The sequence below is a fragment of the Pinus tabuliformis genome, chromosome X, assembly GCF_031772625.1.
Source record: "Pinus tabuliformis cultivar Carrire ecotype Pingquan chromosome X, CPIR1, whole genome shotgun sequence".
Classification (NCBI taxonomy): domain Eukaryota; kingdom Viridiplantae; phylum Streptophyta; class Pinopsida; order Pinales; family Pinaceae; genus Pinus; species Pinus tabuliformis.
The window spans coordinates 1,481,434,865-1,481,454,679 of NC_142308.1; positions in this window are offsets into that span (position 1 = coordinate 1,481,434,865).

The following is a 19,815-nucleotide window of genomic DNA, read 5'->3' on the forward strand; positions in this document are numbered from 1 at the left end:
CTAGCTAAACTTTTATATTATATGTACAAGATAACTTTACACACAGAAAGACATGCCTTCCAGGGCCTGCAGTAGCACCCTGGGAATCTTGACTATAGACCGAAAAGCTCCCTCGCAGGGGCAGCATCGCCAAAACAACCCAGAACTTTCCATGACAACAAAAGCTCCCACACAGGGGCAGCACCGGACCGAATTCTCAAAACAATAGCAAAATCTATCAGAATCCCTGAGGAGCAACATTGTATAGACCAGACACATGACTGCCCACGCAGGGGCTTACTGCTAAGATTGACTGACCCATATACCGGACAGATTTAAGCATGACAGAGTCACGAGTGTCAGCTGTCAGCTTAGACCACCCAGAATTGAGACTTAACCATAGACTCGACAGATTTAAACAAGGCAGAGATACAAGTATCAATTGCCAGCAAACATAACCGAATAACAAAATCAAAATACCCGCAGCTGCATTAGTCCTGGAGACGGGCTGAAGATGGAGGGAGGGCCGCGAGATGTGCATCCGCCTCTTCGCAGAGGCTCTTGTCTTCGACCACGAACGCCCAACCGTCACCTTCTTCACGTCCTTCCCACATTTTCTTCCATTTCTCCTCGTCAACGCCTGGAGGGGCTGGCCCCAATGGAGGAAAGAGGTCTTGCGTGCTTTTTTCCCCCATGCTTCCAGCTTCAGACGTTGGAAGCACCGTAGCAATGACCTTTTCCGCAGCCGCTTCTTCTCCAGTCTCAATTTCCTTTCCAGAGCCTTCCAGTGGCATCTCCAGCGTGCCCTGAGGATTTTCATCCTCAATTCCTTCCGGAATTTTGGTGAATAGGACTGAAATGTGGGCATTAACTCCTGCATTGTCCTCAGAGCTTCGCAGGGTGAATACCACAGAGCCGAAGGAAGGAAGCGCCGGCTTCCCTTCGCTGGAACTCCCGACCTCCACGAATTGTCTAATGGGGAGCTGGGTCGCCCGGGCTCGCCTATGACAATAGCAGCAGCAGCAGTGGTGATGCTCATCTGCTGCAGGGGTTCGTGAGGAGGACCCTCTCGATGGACCCCTTCTGCTGGGCTGTCGCTCCCGTACTTTAACCATGGTGTATCTGATGCCTCCTTTGTATGCCTGAGGGTAAGCTTGAAATCGGTAGCAATGCCAATTCCTTCCCAATTCGCTCTCTGGTGCACAGCACTCAGCTTGAATTCCTCCACTTGGTGCCAGACTATTCCATTTCCCGAATTGTCGCTGCGAATTTGCCAATTGCCCTCTCCTTCCAGACCAGCGGCAAGGATGGCAATAGAGACAGGCTTCCACTGAGCCGCGGGGTGGTGAAAACTTCCTCGGCCTAAACTCTCTGTGCTTCCGCACCCACCAACTCTCAGCAAACCAGTATTCCTTGCCCGACCCATCGAGCTTGTCATATGCTGCTTCATTCCCTCGTTGCAGGCGCTCAATAACTGCGCTCTGCTCCTCCATCTACCTCTCCTCTCAGCCATCAATTGCATTAACTGTGGCTTTGTGCGGAAGGGGGCTTACTTACCATATGACGGCTTTCTCCGGGGAGCCGTGGAGTTAACACGGGGCAGCCCATGCTGGGCATGTGGCTCGCCCGTCCTCGTCATTCCGACACCCGCATCCGGGGCTTCGTTGTCCCTGTGGATGAGACTCTCACATTCCTGTTTGCGTTGATTGCTGGGAATGATGTCCAGGTGGCCCTCAAGGAAGGGCTGGTCTGAGTCTACCCCTATATTAGCAAGAAGATCAGCTATCTTATTACCCTCTCTTTTAGTGTGATGAAATGAGATGGCATTGTAGTTGCGTATTTCCACAGCCATGCAGCTGAGCCTGGCCTCGAGTCTCCAGCTATTGGCTACCTTCCTGGCGTGCGACCCATTCTGAATACGAGTGGCCATGTTTATAAGAATTTGAGAGTCTCCTTCCACTATCAGCGGTTGAAGATTATGTCGCCTTGCTGCAAGTAACCCCTGCCACATACCCTCCAGCTCTGCTGAGTTATTGGTGTCCCAACCTATATTGCCAAAGTAGATCTGTTGCAGGGTTCCTTGGTGATCCCTGATGATTCCTCCAAATCCTGCTGGACCAGGATTACCTTTAGATGCTCCATCAAAATTGAGCTTGTATGAGTGTATAGGTGGAGCTTCCCAGCTTCCGTCCTCTTTGCCTTTGCAATTTGCTGTCTGCTGTGTAGTTGGCTCTTGTGGCATTTGCAGCCCCCAGTTGTTTAGGATGTTTTTCTCATTATCTGCAGTGGGGAGATCCTGTTGAGTCCAAGCCTTCAGTAGCATGGTTTCTTGGAGGTTAGCGTGCACTCTGTTCCATATGTCCTCCTTATTCGAGCTGAGGTTTTTGAATATGCGCCTATTCCTTTCCTTCCAGATATTCCATAAAAGAATACCTGGGATTATGTTCCACAGGTGGTTGAGCAACCCACTGTTGTAAGGGCTTTTCGGCCATTGCCGAATGGTGTCTATTATGCCTCCCACCTCTCTACATCGCCTTTGACTTCTGAATTCTACCTTCTCCCACATCTGAGTAGCAAGCGGGCATGTATCCAGAAGATGCTGCAAGGTTTCTTCATTCTGGAAGCAGTTGTGGCATAACGAGGGTCCATGGAAGTTGCGTTTCCTCAGTTTATCCCAGGTAAGAATCTTTTTATGCCCCACCATCCAAAGAAAGTGAGTTATTTTGGGCCAGGCCCTGAAGCTCCATATTCTTGCCCAGAGAGGATCCGGCATGGTGGGGGCGTCTTCTAATAGATTATAAGCTTCAGAAGTGGAGTAAGAACCTTTGGGAAGATAGCCCCATCTAAGAATGTCCTCACTGTTGTTGTACCTGATGCTTCTCTTTTTCAATTCGCTTTCAAGGGCTGCTACTTCCTGGGTACTGGTGGTGTTGGATATTTGATTACTTGGTTGCCATTTCCTGAAGCCCGTTCCTAGTTCCGGAATCCAGAATTGATGAACCTTGGCGTGCTGCTGCTCCTGTCTGCCTGGGATAATGGCTGCCGGTAGAACATTTGAGAGTTTAGGTAGCTGGTTCCAAGCATCGTTCCAAAATCTAGCACTGTGACCATTTCTTATTTCCCAGAAGCTGTGTTTCTGAACCAGCTGGTGATACTGTTTGGCCGCGTTCCAAATGAGTGAACCTGTGATGGTGGGCGTGAATCTAATGAGCTCTGCTTGAGGCATGTTGTTGGTGTATTTAGCTATCCATATTTTGGCCCATAACTTGTCCGGATTTGTCAGCCATTGCCACCAGATTTTGGCGGTCATGATGATGTTACTGTGCTCAGGATCTCGGAGGCCAATACCGCCTTTGTGCTTGGGCTTGCAGGTGGTGTCCCATTTTACTAGTGCCCATTTGCGGTTAGTAGCTGAACTTCCCCAGAGAAAGTTGCGCTGCAGATTTCTCAGTCTTTTTAAAACCCACTTTGGAGCGGCCAGGATGGAAAACAGATAGAGGGGCATGGCTTGGAGGATGGATTTTAGGAGCACAGCCCTACTGGCCAGATTGAGGGAGCGATGCGTCCATAAGTTAAGTTTGAATTCCAGTTTCTCAATGAGGCCTCGCCAAGCAGGTTGCTTTATGGCGGAGGCGGTGAGAGGCGCACCCAGGTAAGTGGAGGGGAGAGAAGCGGTTTGAAAACCCAGGATGCGGGAGACGGCACGTTTTACAGAGGGCGGGGTGTGGAAGAAAAATATATGGGATTTGGTGTTATTGACCTGGGTTCCTGAGGCTCTAGAGAAGTCGTTGAGCAAGGATTTCAGACAAGAGGCTTCCTGAGCAGAGGGATAGCCATAAAGCATGGTGTCATCCACAAATTGCTGATGGGAGGAAGCTGGGGTGTTATGAATGGAGATTCCTCGAAGTTGATTGGATAGCAGAGCCTGCTTGATATGCCGTCCTAAACCTTCCGCCATGATCACAAATAAGAAGGGGGATAAGGGGTCCCCCTGTCTAATGCCCCTGGAGGGTTTAAAGGGACGAGAGGGCAGCCCATTGACAAGGATGGAGAAGTGGGAGGAGGAAATAAGGCTCATGATCCATCTTACCCAGGTGGCACAAAAGCCAAAGGCTTTCAGCATGTGCTGAATATAGGACCAGCTGAGTTTGTCGAAGGCCTTGGAGAGGTCGAGCTTGAGTAACATGCCCGCTTGTTTGGAAAGCTTAAGCGAGTGAATGATCTCATGGGAGAGTATTATACCATCCATAATCTGCCTGCCCTCAACATAGCCAGACTGCTCCGGTGAGATGAGCTGAGGAAGAAGGGGCTTGAGTCTGTTGGCTATGACTTTGGAAATGACTTTGTAAAGGACATTACAGAGAGCGATGGGCCTGAATTTGTCAGGGGTGGTAGAGTTCTCTTCTTTGGGAATGAGAGTGATGAAGGTGGAATTAAGAGAGGGTAGCAGCCAGCGAAGGGCCCTAGATTCCTCTACTATTTGCCAAATCTCTACCTTAATCATATCCCAGAAAGCATGGAAAAAATTAGTGGTAAAGCCATCAGGGCCAGGAGCCTTACCTTCTTTAAGCTGCGCCATTGCTTCATCCACCTCTTGGATGAGTATTGGACTCATGAGCAGCTCGTTTTGCTCATCTGTTATTAGCCTGGGAATGTTGCTGGTGATTTTCTCAATAGCTATCCTCCGGTCCATTATCGGCTCTTGGTGAACCTGTTGGAAGTGATTGAGGAGGATTTCCTCTATTTTCTCGTGCTCCTCCTCTTTAACTCCTTCCTGATTTTGGATGAAGGAAATCTTGTTGTGCATTCTTCTTTGCACTGTTGTGTTATGAAAGAATTTAGTGTTGCGTTCCCCTTCTTTGAGCCACCTGATCCGCGATTTCTGTCTCCAATAAATTTCTTCTTGCTTCCTTCTTTCTTCAAGCTGATTATAAATGTGCTTTTCTTTTTCCAAGGTTGCCTCTGTGTGCCCCGTGTTGATAACTGTCTGGTGGAGTAGCTTGAGCTCCTGATTGAGTTGCTGTTGGGCTTCAAAAATATTCCCAAAGGTCTCCCTATTCCAGCGTTTGAGGTGGCCTTTTAGGTATCTTAATTTCTGTTGAAGTTGGAACATTTTGGTGCCTTCTGGAGGAACAAAGGAGGCCCAAATGGATTTGACGAAGTCCTTGAATGCCGGGTGTGTTAGCCAAAAGCTTTCAAATCGAAATGGCTTCCTGGTGCTGTTCCCTGGTCGTTGCCAATGCAGAGCTATTGGCCAGTGATCCGAACCTGAGTGAGCCAGGATCTCCGCAGTGAAATCCCCCCCAATGTGCACTGCGTTGTCCGAAATCAGAAAGCGGTCCAGCTTGGAGGCAATCTGATGTTTCCCCTTTCTGTGATTGCTCCATGTGAAGGTTCCATTGCAGAAGGGCATGTCGATGAGTGAGGCGTTTAGGATGAAATCCTTGAAGTGTTCCACTTCAGGTTCCAATCTAGTTCTTCCTCCCGTTTTGTCCTCGATTTTGGTAATCATATTGAAATCCCCTGCAGCAATCCAAAGAGGGTACTGTCTGTTGATACTAAGCGCCTCGATGGTGTCGAGGAGCGCTTTTTTACTACCTCCGTCCTGTGGGAAATAGACATTGGATAAGTTTCCATGTACCTTTGTGCCTAAAATGTGAAAGGCAGCTTGTATGAGATGATGGGAAGCGTGGAAGTCAGTGAGTGCTATTGCCTGAGTGTTCCAGGCTATGGCGAGCCCTCCCGAAGCTCCGGTAGCGTCCACGGCCACTGAATGGCAGCCTGGCCAGGCCTTTGAGAGTATTCGACCCAATGTGGTGCTATTGCATTTAGTTTCTTGGAAGAAGCATATTTGCGGTTTCTCCATCTTGATCATGTTTTTGAGCATTCTATATTTTGCGGGGCTGTTGAGCCCTCTTAGATTCCAAGAGACGAGCTTCATTGATAACTGAGTTGAGAGGGGCTGAAGTACTTCGTAAGCTTCGCATATCGGCCTGAGTCCACTAGGACTTTGCCAACCTCTATTGTGCGTTGAAGATCTGTTTTCCTTCCTCTTTTTTTGAAATCTTTTGGACGCAGTCTACCATCCCAGGTGCTTCCAGCTTGAATTCCTAGCTGATGTTGGTGGTAGGCTTTGGAGATGACCATTTCCAGCTTTTCTAAATCAGTCTCAGCGATGGATTCATACGCTTCTTTCCTGCATGCCAACTCTAGCTCGTTGATATCCAGACCATGAAGGTCTACATTTTCGGTTTCTTCCTCCATTATTTCAGCTACATTGGTGTCTTCCTGTGCGGTCTCTGAATTCTGAGTGGGCTTCGATCTCCCATCTATCTCCATTTTCCTAGGGGTATTCACGGGGTCCTCCTGGTTCCTGCTTAGAATGGTCGGGATTAGAATGGGGGATTTCGATTTGGGAGGGGGGCTGGAAGGGGGGGGCGGTTTGAGGAGGATGGGTGAGCGGAGTTGCTGGTGTTGTCCAGGGGCTGGTCTTCCGGAATGTCATTGAGGGTTTCAAAGCTGTTCTTAGACGCTTGACCTTTGGTGTTATTCTGCTGAGACTTTTGCCCGTTGGTGTTTTTCCTGTGCGAGCGCCTTCTGCTGGTTACTTTGGTGAACCCGTCTTGATTGGGCTTGGCTGAGGGGTTCTGAGACTGATCTGGGGCATTCAGAGGACAATCCCTAAATAAGTGCCCAAGAGCATGGCATCTCCTACAACGAAAGGGCACATGCTCATAGTCCAAGGGCTGGATCCATTCTTCATCCCAATGGGAGAGCGTTATCGACTCTGGTAGTGCTTCATTCAGCCTTATGAAGACACATATGCGAGCATATGATATGAATCTGCGTGTTTTGGTTTCTTCAGCCGTTCTGATATATTCTCCCACGCCATTTCCAATCCTCCGGAGGGAATCTTCGTCCCAATATTCATCGGGGAGTCCGTACAGTCGAATCCATACTGGTGCCCAGGTTAGGTCTTCCTTGTCTGGGTTGAACCTGGGTATCCAATCTCGCATGTACAGACCCGCTGCATTGAAGAAGTGAGGGCCTGTTCCTAATACTCTGAGTTTGTCTTCAACACAGTAGAAAATAACTGTGAAAAAACCCTTCGGTCCTAATTGCAGCAGGACATCCCCTTTTGGTTTCCATTTGGCGGCTATCCATCCATATAGGGCTCTTTCCGTAGGCCAGAAGCCTATGAATTTCCCTATTATGGCGTGTTCTTTCATGAACTCGATTCTGGCATTTATCAGGTGTCCTTGAAGTTCGATTCTTGGCCTTTCTGCAGCTACAGGTTTGCAGGTGGCTGAGGTGACTTTTGGCGCCTCCTCCTTGTCTTTTTTCCCCTTGTCCTGCGGTCCGTTGTCTTGGCCGTGAGGATCTTCCGACTTTTTGTTCTCTTGCTGTGTCGAATCTTCTCTGTTCAGGATCTCCCTATTGATCGAGCCAAAAAGGAGATCATTGTCCTGCTCCTGCTGCATTGGGGAGGGCCCTGTCGCCCCCCCCTGCGTTGTCTCCATGGCGCCTGACTGGCGCAGTGCTGGTGCTCTGTTCTCTCAGAGCTTCGATTTGGTATGGGTACAGGGTCTTCGGTCGGCTGTTTGCGCCGTCACGGGTTGCAGAGTAACCCTAATCGCTTCTTGCAGGGCGCATCCCACCTACACTACAAGTTTAATATTAATTTCAATATTAATATTAATTTTCTGGTTTTGCAAATAATAATTTTATAGTAAAAATGATATTTAAAAATAATTTTCCAAATATTATTATTTTTTATTTAAATTAATAATTTTAATATTAATTTTAATTTTGGAGTTTTGCAAATAATAAATTTACAATAAAAACTATTTTTGATTAAGTGATATATAGTTGAGTGATTCATTAAAATTGAACTTATAAAGTTATATTTAAAAATTATAATTTTGGATTTTTTTACCCTCATGGGATTTTGGATGAGTCGAAAAACTCTTGCGCGCGCCTGCTCTGCTCCCTGCCTGTTGCAGCCCGCCTCACCTCTTTGCACCCTGCGCCTTTAGTCCGCTCTGCCGCTCCAATGGAGGGCACTGGGGACCCTGATCCCCGAGCTATACCTCGAGAGGTTACTGCATTTCGATCAATGATAGCTTCAGCACCAAAGCGCCCCCTACTGTTTCTCAGCAGAAATTTGTCAAAAAGTTGGATTCGATCCCATCTGTAGCGTTACCTGAAGAAGAAACTTGTAAAGCTGCTTTGAACCTTGCGGAGAGAGGTCTGATAGGCCAGTTCACAGGCCTCTCGCCATCACCCAAATTAGTGGAGGATTGGACCCAAAGGAACTGGAAGCCCCTGATCAAAGAAGGAGTTAAAAGCTATTTCGTAGGTAAGTGTTTCTTCGTGTTTGTCTTTGAAAACTCTCATGACAAAGGATTGATCTTTAGAAATGGACCGTATTTCATGGAGCCCCAGGGCCTTTATCTGAACAAATGGTCCCCGGATTTCGATCCCACCCAGGACATCCCTTCTACTGTTCCGGTTTGGGTCAGGCTCCCTCATTTGCCTCTACATTGCTGGAACCAAAAATCTCTTCAGATAATAGGTAACGCCTTGGGAAAATATATAGATCAGGCACCGAGAAAAGACCAGTATTCATGTGCCCGTATCTGCGTAGAAGTGGACCTAGAGGAGGGGTTACCGAAAGCCATCAAACTAACTATAGCTGGGTGGACGCATGTCGAGGAGTTGGACTATGAACAGTTACCTTTCAAATGCACACATTGCCATAGTCATGGTCACTTTGCAAAGAATTGTAAGAAGAGAGCAGAGGAGCAAGCAGACAAACAGAACGGGGAACAATGGACTCTTGTTCAGAAGAACGCATCCACAAAAAAGAAAGGAACTGGTAAAGGTATTACGGAAGGATACCCTAGCAGCACCAAAGCTAACCAGGAAACAGAAGTAAACCCAAAAGGGGCAGAGGAGGCCCAGACTATTCAAGATACCCCAGACCAAGAGAATGAGGAACGGGCGGATATTCCTTCACTAAACAAGGAGGCACGGGAAGCAACCCAGAGTGAGGCCAATCAGGGCAGCCCATCCAATCCCTCATATGCAGAGATAGCAAGGAAAAAACCAGTTGAAAGCTCTAGCTCCTTAGAGGACGAAACCTATGAGCGCCAACCGAAAAAATCTGGAAGGAAATCCTGCAAAGAAAAGAGGGAGGAGGAGGCAGAAAGACACAAAACACAAGGAAGCCAAGCCACAATAGAAATGACTATTGGGCGAAACATCAGACCAAGGCCCTCAAAGGGAGGGCTCAACACCCCTTCAAGTAAATAATGGATCTCGTTTCTTGGAACTGTAGAGGCCTAGGAAACCCCTCTAAAATAGAAGCAGTGAAGGACCTTATGAAAGCAGAGCCCTCAGACATCCTCATGCTCCAAGAGACAAAAATAGAAGGACATGCCCTTCTAGAGATCAGCAGCACAAAGTGGAATAAACGAGCAGGTAAAGCGGTCAGCTCAAGGGGTACTTCTGGAGGGTTGGCAACACTCTAGAACGATGACCTCTTTCAGTTGAAAAACCACAAGGAAACTCAGCATTGGATCCAAACTGAATTGATGCACAAAACAAGTAAGTTGTCTATTACTCTTTTTAATCTTTATGTTCCTGTTACTTATAATGAAAAGAGAGAATGTTGGAACTCCCTCTCAGCATTTTTAGAGAAGACTTCCCCCGGCAACATTATCATAGCAGGGGACCTCAACATCATTATGAAAGCAAAAGAAAAGAGGGGAGGGTCAAGTAACAGAGATCCCATGCTAGATGAGGTGGAGGAACTCTTTCAGCGGTGGGACTTGCTGGACTTCAATCCCATCAGAGGCCTTTACACCTCGTCCAATAATAGAGTAGGATCGGATCATATCTCAGCTCGGTTAGACAGATTCATGGTACAAAGCTCCATAATGATGAACAAAAAGATAATAACTACTAAAATTTTGCCCAAGCTAGCTTCGAACCATAAACCCATCCAGCTCCTTCTGGAGGATGAAGAAGATCTAGGGCCGATACCCTTTCGATTCAGCCCCTTATGGATTGAGAAGGAAGGCTTTACAGAGACAGTTAAGGTAGCCTGGGACAAATCAGTCACGGGATCTCCTAGTTATGTCTGGGAGCAAAAGCTAAAAGCAACTAAAATTGCGCTGAAGAACTGGATAAAGAGACCAGGATCCACTCCTACAGAGCAAAGAAAGGAATTAGTTTATGCACTGCAGACTTTGCAAGCAGAGATGGAAAACAAAGACATTACAACAGAATTGTTGGAGAAGGAAACAAAAGCTCAACGTTCTGCACACCAAACCTTCAGAAAGGAGGAAGAATATTGGTGATTAAAATCCAGGAGTTTGTGGTTGAAGGCTGGAGACCAAAACACCTCCTACTTCCACTGTCAGTACAGAGTGAGATTGAATACGAACCACATAGCAGAGATCAAAACGCCATAGGGCACTGTCTGTAAAGGTTATAATCAGATCAAAGTAGTTGAAGAAACCTACTTCAGGAATCTTTATAGGGAAGAAACCTACAGCAATGTTGAAGAAGTTGATGACTTCACTGCTAATATCCCCACTCTTATTAGCTCTGAATAAAACGCATCCCTCTATAGGCCAACCACAGAGGAAGAAATTACAAAAGTTATCTGGTCCATGGACTCAGACAAGGCTCCCAGGCCTGATGGATTTACAATCCATTTCTATAAATCGTGTTGGCACATTATAAAAGCTGATCTTTGCAAAATGATACACTGGTTTATGAGAAAATCCAAGATGGGTGGAGGAAAAAACTCCACATATCTCGTACTGATCCCCAAAGACACCAATCCGGAGACTTTTGCAAGGTTCAGGCCGATATCACTGTGCAACGCTTCTTATAAAATTCTGGCAAAATTGATTGCTAGTAGGATTAAGCCGCTGTTAAAAATATTGATCTCTCCCCCACAAGGCGCATTTGTTGAAGGAAGGCATATCATAGATAACGTAATCGAGGTCCAGGAGATCATCCATTCCAGCAAGCAGCGGAATGAAAAAGGCATGCTGGTCAAGCTAGATATGGCAAGCGCCTTCGACAGAGTGGATCGCTCCTTCCTCTGCAAGGTCCTGATATCATTCGGATTCTCGCAACAATTTGTCAATATTATTAAATCCTCCATAGAAAAACCCTGGATCGCCCCATTAGTCAATGACCGCCCCACGAATTTCTTTCAAAATCAGAGGGGCATCAAGCAGGGATGCCCCCTCTCTCCATCCTTGTACATCTTAATGGCGGAATCACTCAGCCGAAAATTGTCTGCGGAAAAAATAAAAGGCAGCATCCCGGGTCTCAAGCCCTGCCATGGAGTCGAAGCCCAGAACCACACATTGTTCGCCGATGATACACTTCTTCTAGGCGGAGCCTCCATTAGAATTGCCAGAGCCATAAGCACAATCCTCAATAATTATTGCAGAGCCTCTCGGGCACTAATAAACGAGAACAAATCCGAAGTGTATAGCTGGAACATTGATCAGAGGGAGCTCTCTGACATAACCTCTCTCCTTGGATTCAAAGGATAAGTAAAGTGGGACAGATTCAAGTATTTGGGCCTTCCCATTATATCAGGAGCAAACAAAAGATCGCTCTAGAGTGAAATAATCTCGAAAATCAAAGTTAAAATTGCAGCGTGGGAGGCCACTGGTTGACAAAGGGAGGCAAAGTAATTCTAATCAAAGCAGTGTTGTCGGCACTACCAATCTACCAGGTAGCTTTCCTCCTAGCTCCAAGAAATGTTTCGGAGCAAATTTCCAAATTGCTCAGAGACTTCCTGTGGCAGGGAGGAAAGGGAAATGAAAAAAAATACACCCGGTGAAATGAGAAGTGGTTAAAAAAACAAGGGCAGATGGAGGCCTGCAAATCAGAGATCCAGCTCTTATTAATTTAGCAATGGGGGGAAAGATCTTATGGAAACTCATCCATGAACCCACTCATTCGGTTAGTGTATTGCTGAGCTCCAAATACAGACCAAACAAAGCCCTTAGCAACCTCAAGAATGCAAATGCAATTAACAACACGCAGGTGTGGAAATATATGTTGCAAGAGTAGTAAGTTTTTCAACAAACACGCCTACAGGATTCTAGGCAATGGCAAGCGCACCCAACTATGGAATGACATAATTATGGGGAAAGAACCCCTGATGGATAACGAGGACATAGCTAATCTCAGGCATTGGCTGAAGCAGGCAGGAGTTAATACCATTTTCGAACTGTCAAAGTGGGATCATCGTGGAGATTGGATAGGATGGGATTTCCATGGAGTCCCAGAGAGGTTAACACACCAACAAATTTTGCTTGAATATTTGTTGGAGGAAGCAGCGCCCACCAACAAAAACATGAAAGACAAATGGGGATGGGGCCAGACCGGAGTTTATACGACAGTAGGAGGATATAGAGCTCTGTAGGATTCAAGAAATAGCAGTCAAAATCCAGCCTTTTGGAAGAATGTCTGGGATCCTCTAGCCCTTCCAAAAGTGAACTTCTTTTTCTGGACCCTGGCCCATAACAAAGTCTTAACTGGCGACAACCTGGAAAAAAGGAATATAGTAGGACCGCACAGATGTGTTCTATGCAGCAGCAAATCTGAAACAACCCAGCATCTCTTCTTGGAGTGCAATTTTGCAAAAGAGGTATGGAGTATTATTTTACATAATTTTCAGATTACTATGCCTTCACAAACCTCTGTTGCAGATCTATATGCCACTTGGAACAGTATCTATCCTCAGTGCATCCCTCCTAAATCAATCTGGAAAAAAATATGGATAGCTATCCCAAAGTATGTGTGCTGGCAGCTCTGGCTAGCTCGAAATCAGCAGACTTTCAGAGAGATGAGGCACACTCCACTGCAAGTTGCAGCAAAAGCTAAATCTTTACTATTGGAAGCAGTCCAACAACAGTATTTTAAAGAAGACCCATTGCTCTTGCCTGAAGAAAAAAGATGGTTTGGCGAGCTAGAGCCCAGTCCGCATAAGCAGCTCCTCTCTCCACAAAAGGCAAACTAGGAATGGCGTATAAGAGAAGAAGATGACAAATTCCAACTTTGGTGGCGGTCACAAAATTTAACCACAATTTTCTTTGACGGAGCATCCAAAGGGAACCCCGGAGATGCAGGTGCAGGGGGGGTCATATACTCCACCGAGGGGATAGCAAAAGGCTGCTTCAGCTAGGGACTTGGCCAGAAATATAATAATCAAGCAGAGATTCTTGGGCTACTCAAAGCCTGCCACATTGCAAGAGATAAAGGAGCTAAAGACCTCCAAGTTTTCAGAGACTCTGAGTTAATAATAAAGAGCCTGAAGATGGGAAGCCTATTCAGTAATGCCAGCCTTAACAAAATACTGGATAGGCTGAAGAGATTCCTTCTAGATTTTGATACATGTGAGTTTTATCACATCCTTAGAAATTCAAACGGTGAAGGGGACCAGCAAGCAAACAAGGGCAGCTCTCTGCTGAAAGGACTGCTAATTGTAAACAGTGAAACTACTATACAAATGCCCTGAAAATCTTGCTGATTTAAAACAGCAACAGGTTGAAATCTGTAATGTAATTGGAGCAGCTTGGGCATAGACCCAAAGTTTTTTAAATCAATAAAATCATAACCGTTTTAGTTAAAATAAAAACAAACAAACAAACAAACAAAAAATTATAATTTTGGCATTTAAAATTATATTATTTAAAAAAATGATTGTACCCATTTAACATTGTGCATAATATGATGTGTTTCAAGCAAATTGAAGGTTACTAAAATTTAATGTTTAATAAAATATTTTTTTTTTAAATTTGTGGAACTCCATTTTATAAATTTGTATTTTTGTTATTTTTAATTTAATTAATTTGTATAAATTAAATTGATGAGTTTTGTTTATTAAAAATATATAAATCAATAATATATATTACAAAATATGTTTATTTTAATTTTATTTATTTGTATAAGTTAGTAAAGTATATGAATATATATGATTTTTAACTTATCATTATAAAATTTTATTTTTAACACATTCACATTATTTTATCTCTATATCAATCACTCTTTATGCTATAAAGTATGATTCTTAGTCTATTGTATTTTCATATGATACCTTTAATACCAAACATAAGTGATTTGATATAAATGGAATAGTGTTGTTTCTTCCCATGATATATAAAAGATTAAAACTATCTAGTTAGTTAGAGTTTACTATTTTTTAGTTAAATTAAATTTTTTATTAGAAATTTTTATTTTTAATTAAATTAGTAATTTTATTTTTAATTTTTAACTTTAGAGTTTTCCAAATAATAAATTTACAGTAAAAATGATTTTTGATTTAAGTGATATATAGTTGAGTAATTCATTAAAAATGAACTTGTAAAGATATTTTTAAAAATTATAATTTTGACATTTAAAATTGTATTATTTAATAAAAAATTGATGTGTTATTAAAAATGAACTCATAAAGATATATTTAAAAATTATAACTTTGACATTTAAAATTATATTATTTAATAAAAATTGATGTGGTATATGTTTGTGTGTATATATGATTGTATTTATGTTTGTTTATTATTTTTAATTTAATTAATTTGTAATGTGATATTGTGATGTATTGGAGTAATGTGTTTTATTTTAAGTAAATTGAAGGTTATTAAAAAATGATGTTTAATAAAATACTTTTTTTTTAAAGAATTTGTATATCTTAATATTACAAATTTGTATTTTTATTATTTTATTATTTAAATTAATTTGTATATGTTAAAATGATGAATTTTATGTTTTTTAAAATTATAAATGAATAATATATTTGATAAATATGTTTATTTTTAATTTAATTAATTTGTATATGTTAAAATAATGAATTTTATGTTTTTTTAAGATATAAATGAATAATATATTTGATAAATATGTTATTTTTATTATTTTACAAATTTGTATTTTTTGTTATTTTATTACAAATTTGTATTTTCGTTATTTTATTAGTTTAATTAATTTGTATATGTTGAAAAGATGAATTTTATGTTTTTTAAAATTATAAATGAATAATATGTTTATTTTTATTATTATTTTTTAATTTGTATACGTTAAAATAATGAATTTTATGTTTTTTAAAAATATAAATGAATAATGTATTTGATAAATATGTTTATTTTTATTATTTTACTATTTTTTAATTTAATTAATTTGTATCTCTTAAAAATTATGATTTTTTTAAAATATAAATAAATAATATGTTTTATTTATATATAAATGTATATAGTTTTCAACTTCTCATTTTAAAATTTGATTTTTAACAAGTTCATATTATCTTCCTTTATATCTATTACTCTTTATGTTATAAAGTATGATTATAGAACATATAATATGTTTTTATGCCCATGGTGCTTTGGATTGATGGTGAATGGGTGCACTGTTAAGGCACTCCTTGTTATAGGCCACCTGTTCAAATCCTTGTGGGTGTACCTACCAAAAGTAAAGTATATAAATATATATGGTTTTTAGCTTTACTTTAAATTTTGTTTTTTTAACACATCCACATTATATTTTCTTTATATCAATCATTATGGTTCTTAGTCTATAATATTTATTTTATATGATCCCCTTCATACCAAACATAAGTGAGTTGATCCAAATGCACTTAAGCTGTTCCTTCTCATGACATGTAAATGTGACCAAAACTATCTAGATACAGTTTACTATTATTTTTAGTTAAATTAATAATTTTATTATATATTATTGTTTTTTAATTAAATTAACAATTTTGTTTTTAATTATTAATTTGAATTTTAGAGTTTTACACTCCCCGATCGACACTTAGTAAAAAAATATATATAATTTACACTCCCCGATCGACACATGGCAATGGGGCGGTTTTATTTACCACCCTCATCGCGCGTTAAACAGAAACCATTTTCTCTGAAGCGATATGTTCCTCCGCCGTAGGATCTAGCCAGATGAATCAACCGTTGTGATCTGTCGTGCAGGTCAGTGGGGCCTCAAGGTTAAAGGACGACAGTCTAGGAGGTGCGATATTTTCTTCGCCGTTGGATCGATTTGGATGAAACAACGGTCAGGATCAAGCACGCTTTTTGATGTTCCAAACGGTTTTGGCGGGAGTCATACATTCCAGTTTGTGGGTATTTTTAAAGTTTCGTTTGGGTGTCCAGATATTATGTGCCTTTTTGGGGCGTGCAGGGTTATGGGAAGTCTTTCACTTAACATCTTACCCTTTTTCTCTTGATTTTAGTGTTGGTGAGAGACCCATGTTTCCTCATGGGTAGTTGTACGCTATGTAAATAATTTTATGATTTAATGATTATGAAGGTTCGACTCTTGCTCAAGCAAAAAAAAAAGTATTAGGGCAGTTAAACTCAGTACGTGTGAAAATTGTTTAGCTGCTTCAAAAAGATCGTCAAAACTATCGTTCTCATGAATAAACACCTTAACTTTAACAATCGAGGTAAAATCATTCATGGCCTTAATAGGGTCATGCTGCCTTTCCCGAAACTCAACAAGATTTAAATTGTGAATGTGTTTGAATTCAACCTGTGCATGTGTGGAGTCGTTTAAACAATAAACACCTCACCCTTGCTAACTGTCGGGTACCCAATTTCTCTGTCTAATAATTTATCAGGGACATACAACGGAAGTACATGTGGTGGAGCAATACTTCGAAAAAATATAATATATGTAAATAATTCCTCTCCAAACCATCTCGCCACAGGTTGAATATCAACCTTGGCTTCTTCAGATAACCTTGGGGCTTTCTTGTCAAAGATAGCCTGATGAATAGGAAGCATAACCCCCTAACAAATTTGATAGAAATGTTCATTGAAACAAGATTTCCAAAGAGATTTATGGTATACATGAATTGGTGTGGGATCCTAAGGAGTCCACGTCCATCCCATAATTGGAAAGGGAAAAATGAAACACATAGCATCAATGATGTAGGTACACATATAAAATTGTCGTGACAAAATGTTTCTTCCTATATCCTGTGATACAGTGGGCTAAGTTATTTGACAAAATTGTGGCCCAATCCATTATTAGAGAATTAGAAGCAACATCAATTAGAGGTACCCATTCAACTGAATATTTGGTAGCATCTGCATATCCAAATAATCTACATAGCAATGTGGCAATGTATAAACAAGGAGCGGAAAGAGACGCTACCGAATACATACCAATTCTATCCATGTTGTGTTTGCTAGGATTTGACGTCCATTGCTTTATAACTTCGGATGGTTCTTCATTTTCAGTAGCAAATTTCTCAACAAATTCTTTATCATAAACCCTATGCGATTGAGGTAAATGATACATTCTTCTGATATCCTCTGGTTTGAAAGAGTCGATGACCACTTGACTTGAGGTTACAAATTCTCTCTCTTCAAATTTCACATTTTCAATAACCCATTTCACCATATCAGTGTAGGGTAATAATTTTGGCCTAGATGCTACCTTATGCAAAACAAAGCATGTGACCTTAGGATAAGAAGCGTCCAAGGATTGAATATCATCTATCATCACTTCCTTATGTATTTCCTTCTCGAATATATCATAAACATTCTCCCAGGAGCCGGCACCACACTCTAGTAGACAAGTTGTATGAGAAAATAAATGTGATGATTCCAGTACATCTTTATCCGTGGACTATGTAACCTTTCCCTTATTCATCTTAACCATCAAGCCGAGTAATCGAATCTTTGTTATAGTCCTGTCACCACGAAGAAGATGAGAATGATAGTGCGGAGGATGAAAAATAGAAATATAACGACATGAAAATATGAAAACCTTATTCAAATTAATGAAACAAAAAAACTTAAATGCACCTGTAATGGTGAGAAGACATCGATTTTTTCGAACTGCGAAGTCATAAATATCCACAACATTTAATGATATCTCTGTAAGGTTCATATTAACTCGCATTAATGCAGTCTATTGCAAACGATCTTTTCGGAGCATATCATTAAAACTTGTTAACGTACCATCCTTAATACGTGAAATGTAATTTAATGATGTGTGAGTGGGTTTGAATTCTCTCACAAATCGGCTCTTTACAATGCCACATAATAGTTTGATTGCTAGTTTTGTGATTTGCGAGATTGCGATCTGATGGATGCGAATGTGTTTTAATATTATAGTTAATTCGTTTGTTCTGTCCATTGTCATATCGCAATAAGTAAAAGAAGGTTTAACATGTTTTGTTGCTTTTTCGCAAAGCGAAAAGTCTCACATGATTTGACCGGAAAGGAATATTCTTGTATTCTCTGCATATCGCAAATCGGTGATATTTCAAATGGTAGTGTTAAGTGTCGCACCCAACACTTTGAGAAATTCAAAATGCGATTTAACTTGGGATTGGGGTTCTTGGACTTTTTATTTGGATTTTTAATGATTTTAAATCAAATTATTTTCTAAAGGGTCCCCATTTATTATCTAAATGAATTTACCAAATTCGGGGGGGGGTTGTTGTGCAACACAACAATTGGCGATTCACTGGGAGAACGAGTTATCTCTGATAATTTTGAAGTTTCTAAAACTTCCAAAGTAAAGATAGATCAGGAAATAGGAATTGAATGAAATTTTAGATAAGTAACATTTCTTTGAATAAAAACAAACTCACCTAATTATAATTCATTTAATATCCTCTTAAAGATGAAAATTCCTTTGTCTATATGAGTCTTTACCCAGTTTAAAAAATAAAGTAGGGGGCTTTTGCATATCAAATTTTTAATATACTCATTTCTCAAAGGTAGAGCCTCTGTTGCTAGCAAGCGTCCATAGCCACGACAGGGTTACCTTTTAACCAACAATGATTCAGTGTCCCATCGAGATAAGAGTGCAGTTTTTAGAGATAAATCTAAAATCATATACTTATTCTCTTTTTTTTTTTCTAAAGAGTTTATTTTTTGCAAAAAAATTGTTTTTATTACTCAAAAGTCATTGTCTTGGTATGGTGGCCAAATAATGACAATGCCATTCACCGGTTGTAATTCAACTGAACAAGCTCACTTGTGATGAGACCCCTTGTCTTAAGATTAAAATAATCTCAAGCCATTACCCTATTTTGGTATGCAGCATTGGCAATGTCAATCTATTACCTCCCTATGAACATGGTAAGCAGGCTCTTGATGAGACCTCTTATCTTTTAAGTTTTAGTATATTTTAGAATTACACTCTAAAAAGAGAAAAGTTTACTGGATGGGAGAACCATTGACTCCTTAAGAGTTTTGGATGACAATTATGGAGTTGAAGATGCTTATCTGCAAATAGTCTTTACTTTGTTAAAGATACTTTTCTTCACTAGTAGTAGAACAAACGTTTTTTTTATAAAGTTGGGGGTTTCTCAAAGAATAAATAATTTTGGTGGAAAAGAAAATTTCAGAGATTCATGGAACTTAGCTAATTTTCAAATGTTATAATTGTTTCCTTAACAATCTCTACTTTTAAATGTGAAAAATCAAAATAGTTCCAAAAGATTTATTGTGAAGCCAAAAGTAAATATTATTCAACATTTATTTTCCTAGAAAGCATAAACAATGAAAGAAGATAAATGCAATAATGTTACAATTAGGAGAGGTTATCTCCTAAGAAAATAATTTCTTCAAGATAAGCCTCTTAACAGGAAGAGAATCTCTTCTTCCTGATAAATCTTTTAATATGAAGTTCGATGGGACTACTTGTTCAACAATTTGAAATGGTCTGAGCCATAATCTTCAGAATTTGTTGTGTTTGCCTTTTTCCTCGTGCGCTGTCCCATTTCAGGACGAGATCTCCGATTTGAAATGACTTGGTGGAAACTAAACT